The sequence below is a fragment of the Montipora capricornis genome, chromosome 12, assembly GCF_036669925.1.
Source record: "Montipora capricornis isolate CH-2021 chromosome 12, ASM3666992v2, whole genome shotgun sequence".
In the NCBI taxonomy this organism is placed as follows: domain Eukaryota; kingdom Metazoa; phylum Cnidaria; class Anthozoa; order Scleractinia; family Acroporidae; genus Montipora; species Montipora capricornis.
The window spans coordinates 41,907,272-41,913,444 of record NC_090894.1 but is presented as its reverse complement, the minus strand read 5'-3'; the positions used below and the strand labels follow the sequence as shown (position 1 = coordinate 41,913,444).

The 6,173-nt window shown below is 39.9% G+C and overlaps 1 long non-coding RNA gene across 2 annotated transcripts in view; it reads left to right on the top strand.

The window, feature by feature from the left end:
• Window positions 1-3,558, top strand: part of LOC138026728 (uncharacterized) — a 5,193-nt gene extending 1,635 nt beyond the window's left edge. For both annotated transcript variants that reach the window (XR_011127331.1, XR_011127330.1), the window contains one exon: window positions 306-3,558. This is a non-coding gene — a long non-coding RNA (uncharacterized lncRNA). The remainder of the gene's footprint in view (window positions 1-305) is intronic.
• Window positions 3,559-6,173: the final 2,615 nt, after the last annotated feature.

Below are 6,173 nucleotides of genomic sequence, written 5' to 3'. Positions count from 1 at the left end.
ATTGGCTCCTCAGCATTTCACCTAAACGAGTTAGCAGCTTATCTACCACGATGAAATACTCCGCGCCAAGTTTTGTGCAAATATTAGAGTCCTGCCTTCTCTGCCATTATTTTGAAATTTTCTGCAGACAAACCCTTAAAAATTGTACTAAAGCTTATAGTTCTAATCTCCAGATGTTCACATTCCTGTTTACAATGTATATCTGTCATAAAAGGCAGACTTGTTTTGCTTAATTGAACCACAAAACAGGTTGATTTCCTCCTCCTAATAATTCACTTATCCATGATTTTTGTTTTCCATCACAGGGGCCACTTTTATAAAATGAATACTCTTCACTGTCTAGATGATGGATAAATTCTAAGACAAAAGCAATGGTTTCTGGTGGAAGTTTATGACTATATTGGCGTCTTATTTTCGGAAGTGCTGCTCCTGGACCATACATCTTACTATAAAGTCTAGCTTTTGTTAATTCGTAGTCTGTGCATGATACTTCTTCTCCTCGACTGTTAGTAAACCTGAACATTTGCTTAATTTCCTTATTTGTGTATTGCTGTGCCACACAGTTCAACAATTCAACCCATTTGGGACTTCCAGGTCTCTCTCTGGAGTAGCTGAGAGCTAAGCCCTCCATGATGTTAGCATTTGCATTCACTTTTTCCTGAATGGAATTTGAAAGAAGTGAAGACAATGGCTTGCTCCTTTTACTTTTTACTTCTAGTAAGAAACACCTCCTAGAGAGTGAGGTTCGCATGTTTACAATCATGTTTCCAAAACATTGCTAAAGCCAGTATGCGTGCAAAGTACTGATAGAGGTGAAAAATATTGTGATCTTATTTTTTTATTATCAAAGGTAAAGGAAAAATGTCCTGACGTTGAATTAGTCAGTAATAATTACTGACTCTGATCTGATTATTAGAATGCAAAAAGAGTACTCTTTATAGCCTGGATTAGTTTTCTATTTTAGGGAATAATGCATGCAGTACAAACTCACATATAAGAACCTAGTACAGGCTGAAATTTGGCATTTTAAAAATACCCAAAAATATAAGAACCTGCAGAGCCTGGCAAAGAAAAAGAGGTACTTTTACAAAAAAATCACCCTCGAGAAAACTCCTGTTATAGACCTAATCGGCCAACTCAATGTTGTACCCAATTCAAACCCTTTGGGAAAAAAACGTTTTGTTTCAGGTAATTCCATATCATTTAAATATGAATGGTACATTATAATGCAAATACAATACACAAAGAATCTTAATCTCGGGAGATTTGAATTGGGTACAACATTGAGTTAGCCGATTAGGTCTATTGTGTATATGTTTTCTTTGATTGGCATTTTATTGGATTTTCTCTAGAAATATATTTTCCATAAAGCTACAGTGCAATACTGTCTACATATCTTATGAATAAAATATAGAAATTTATTGTTGTTCCTCTGAGAAATAAGAACCTATTAAGAAACTACATGTAATCAGCCTGAATTATGAAAAAATAGCCTAAAATATTAGAACCTGCTCAGCCTGACCTCGAAAATTCTAGGTTCTTATGTGTGGGTCTTTACTGTATTTTGCAGGGTTACCAGTAGTAACTTTTACCCTGTTATACAAGCATGACAATATGCCATGTTTTCAGTTTCACGGGCTTGGGAGATCCTTGAATTGTGTTCATCTTTTCATTACCAATCCAAATAAACTGAAAAACCAACTAGTAAGGTAGAATATGTATGGTAGAATATTTTACCATGTGAGTTAAAAGAAGGAAAGTTTACCCCATCAAATTGGCCTTCAAGAATTTCCTGGCAGATCTGTTCATTTGAGGGACCCATGTTTTCAACTTCTGTTTTAAGTTCAGCCACTTTTTACCTTGCACAGTTTTAAAGTTTGTTTCAAATCCTCCGCTGACTTCGCTTTGACGTCAGTTCATATGACACTGGGGCACAACCAACTTGATTTTGAATAGAATTGTTTGCAGACAGGGGCTGTGGAACACTTTTGTTTACACTGGGTGACAGCCTGTGCAACCTTACATAACATGCACCACAGCACCTTAAACTGCTTATGAGGGCCACACAGCCAAACTTTTTTTCCAAAAAAGTTTTCTTAGCTTCAGGGAACAAATCATCTACTGACTTTGGGAGATATGTCCAGGTTTGACTCTAATTAGATGCACGCGGATTTCAATAAGCGTCACGAAGTGTCCCCTTGCTCTTCTCGCCAACTTCAACATCACTTGTGTCTCAGAATACAGACAATTTATGTCACAAAGTGTCTCCCAAATGCTACTCTTTAAGTGAAGATTAGCTGCTGCATTTACCCAAAGCTAAAAATATTGCTGACCTTTACCCTTACCTTATTGTTGAAAATAGGTAGCAAATGCTTAGACTTAAAGGAACACTTTGTGTTGGATGTCAAAATTGGGCGTGTATCTAATTAGGGTCGAACCTAGACATAAGTGGACTTTGGTAGTGACTTTAAATGTTTTAGCTTGTACAGGGGAGTTGTGCATTTGGACGCTGAACATCAGAGGCGGATAGTGGCATTCCTACAGGCTTGACATTTTTCCTTTAACATCATTTATGGGACGAGATTCTTCCTTGTAGGTTTCTTACATATACTATAAGTAAGTACTGATGAAGACATTGTTTACAATATCTGAGGCTCAGCTTGGACTAGTTTCTTTCTTTTTTTTTTTTTTTAATTCTTCCCGAAGATCAAACCTTCAATAACTTTTTTTTTAACTTTGATATAAGCTAGACTTAACTCTAGTGAATTGGAAAATGAAACATTTGTGGCAAATTTTATGATAAATTCAACTCAACAATCGAAATTGAAAGTTGACAATTGAAGCTAAGCTGAACACAATCTTGATGTGTAATTTTAAAGGGGGAACTGAAAAGGAAACACTTAAACACTGGGGGTCTCACGAATCTTCTAACGGAAGAAGTGTGCGGGAGATAAGCTGAAAATCAACTCTAAAGGAACCTATCCACGAATACTCAATACCTTTCAAAAAAAAAAAAAAAGGACAAAATTACCTTTTGCAAGGTCTAGCGATAGAGTACACCGAGCTGTAACGACAACAGCAGTCCGAAAACGATCTGTAGGAAACCTCACTGAACCGTAACGCAAGTGACAGAAGCTGCTTCCACATATCGAATATCAGATCACCGGTCACAGACAAGGCAATGACAAAAGAACTGTTCACACTATTTTAATAGAAGTGTAATAAGAATTCATCCTAGGTTTGCAGTCTCAAGATAGTCCAAAAGCAAGTCTTGACACACTAATTCTAGACTGGATCTCTTATTAGCAGAGTCGGAGAACTCGAAATCTTACGGCAGAAAGATCTTTTCGAACAATTTGCGTACTGGTTATAACCTTGCAAGAAGGTTAAACTAAATACGATAAATTCACCGCTTCAAAACCTTTTTCAAAGCTTTACAGATCTTTCCGAAGTGACTGAATGAAATACCTGTGTAAAATGGTTGGCTAATCGCTTGCACTCAATACAACTTCTATGTGCTCTTCCACCGCGACACAATATGGCCGACGGTACAAGTCGTGATCTGAAAGTAAGATGCCCGCAAGCTCTTATGGGATTTTTGGCCGCTGGCGCGCTTTATTGCTCGATGTTCAAAAAAATTTCGTCTTAAGATGTCGTTTGGGCTAGACAAGTGTGCTGTCCTGGAAATGAGAAGGGGAAGACAAGTTGGCAGGAGCGGAATAGAACTACCCAACGACCAGCATATCGGGGAAATAGAGCAGGAACGCTACAAATACCTTGGCATCTTACAGTTGGACCAGACTCTCAACACCAAGATGAAACGCAAGATAACATCAAAGTATATCAGAAGAGTCAAGAAGTTGTGTAGATCAAAACTCAATGGAGGAAATTTGATTCATGTCATCAATACCTGGGCTGTAAGCGTAGTACGCTACAGTGCGGGGATTGTGGAGTGGACAATGGAGGAGGTAGCCAACATGGATAGAAGAACTAGGGAGAACTTGGCAATGAATGGATGTCTGCACACCAGGAGTAATGTTGCGAGGTTGTAGCTGCCGAGAAAAGAAGAGGGAAGAGGACTGATCGGCATCGAGGAGTGTATAAGAAGGGAGAGCAAATCTCTTCATGGCTACCTAAGAGAGAGCACAGAGTGGATGCTTGAAGCTGCTTTGAAGGAGAAAGTTATTGTTGAAGCAGAGTCTGCCGGGCTATGAGGGGAGGGAGGAAAGACGAGAAAGTTAAAAACTGGAAGGAGAAAGCCCTACATGGTGCGTTTGTCCAACAAATATCAGATGAAGCTGGAGAGGAGTCTTAGAGATGGCTCAGGAATGGATTCTTAAAAAAAGGAGACAGAAGGTTTGATTCTTGCTGCTCAGGAACAAGCTTTAAGAACAAACTCGATCAAGTACAGCATAGATAAGACCTCAGAGACACCACTGTGTAGATTGTGTTGAGATGCCACTGAAACAGTACGACACATTGTCAGTGGGTGCAAGAAGCTTCCCAGAGAGGGTATAAAAGCGCCACGACAAGGTGGCCCTCCGGGTACACTGGGAGTTTGTGCGGGAAGTATAGGATAGAGTGTACTGACAAGTGGTATGACCATCAACCCGTGCCAACCGCAGAAAATGGAGAAGTGAGGGTTACCTGGGACATGACTATCTACACAAACAAAGTGCTCAAACATAATCGGCCAGATATTACTCTAGTGCATAAAGACACACAGAAATGGACACTTATTGACATAGCTGTGCCAGCGGACCAGAACATAACCAGACCTGAAGAGGAGAAGGTTGAAATCAGAAGGATTCATGGAGCCTCGAAAGTCACAATAATGCGTATCGTGATTGATGCTCTTGGGAGCATATCAAAAAGTGCAAAGACCCGGTTTGGCAAGCTAGATGTACGTGATTTCCTTGAAAGTGTACAATTATCGGCCATCCTTGGAACTGCTCACCTGTTGCGGAAAGTGTTGTGTCTCTAAGCCACGTGGAGTTTCTGAGACACAATAAACATTACCCAGTAGAACACCCGACAACTGGAGAGAATCTAAAACAATAACAACAACAACAACAACAACAACAAAAGCACGGAATCACTGCTGAGAAGGGGTGTGGAAAAGGAAAATGTGGAAGACCACAAGCAGACCAATAGAAGGAGGAGGTTAGAGAAGATAGGGAAGTGGAAGAACAAACCCCTTCATGACCAGAACAAGTCAGAGGTGACAGAAAAAGATGACATAGTAAATCATCTCATTTGCAAGTGCAGAAAGATGGCGCAGATTGCTTACCGTTAACGATAGAATAGAAACAATGGACAAGTACTGTGGTATGACTACAAACCGGAAAAGGTAATCGAGAACGGGGATGTCAAGTCAATATTCAAACTGATAGAGAGATTCAGCCCAAAGACCAGGCAAAGTGGTTGTTGACAGAAAAGCAGATATTGACATAGCTATACCTGGACATGCCAGAGTTGATAAGAAGAAGAAGGAGAAGGGGAAGATCGAAAAATATCAGGGCCTGAAGAGCGATTAAGACGATTGTTGTCCTTGTGGTAATTGGCGCGCTTGGAATGGTATCAGGATATTTGGCTAGCCACGTAGAGAAAGTTGGAGTCACTACAAAGATAAAGCTTATCCAAAAGGTGGCTCTCCTTGGAACTGCAAGATTGCTTAGAAACGTGAGGCCCTCTTAGGTTGGGATGGGGAGGGGTGGGTCCTTTTCCCTTGTCCTTGTTTTGTGTTTCCTTTAAAAAATTGCCTGTGTTCCAGAAATTAGTTCCAAACTTGTTCTCAGTTCCTTTGTCCCCAACATGGTTTATGTTCCCTTGTTCCCTAAGATATTCTGTCTTTGTTCCCTTCAGTTCCCCAGTTCAAATTACCTATGTTCCTTTATTCACCAGAACCCCTGGGCCGAAGGCCTCCAAAGTTCTGGAGGCCTAATGCTGCAGATCGTAGCTTGCTCTCTATAACTAACCAGTATTAAGATGTAATAACAATTAAAAGAACGATAATGACCGTTATTTAATTGTCCACTGTATTTAGCGCTGGGGCACTAATAGGCCAGCTTCGTATTCTCACGATTAGACTGGATCTAGTATAAAATGGAGGATAATGCGGGGAAATAATTTGCATGTGAAAAGTTTCCCCGCATTAGTTTCCATTTAATGCT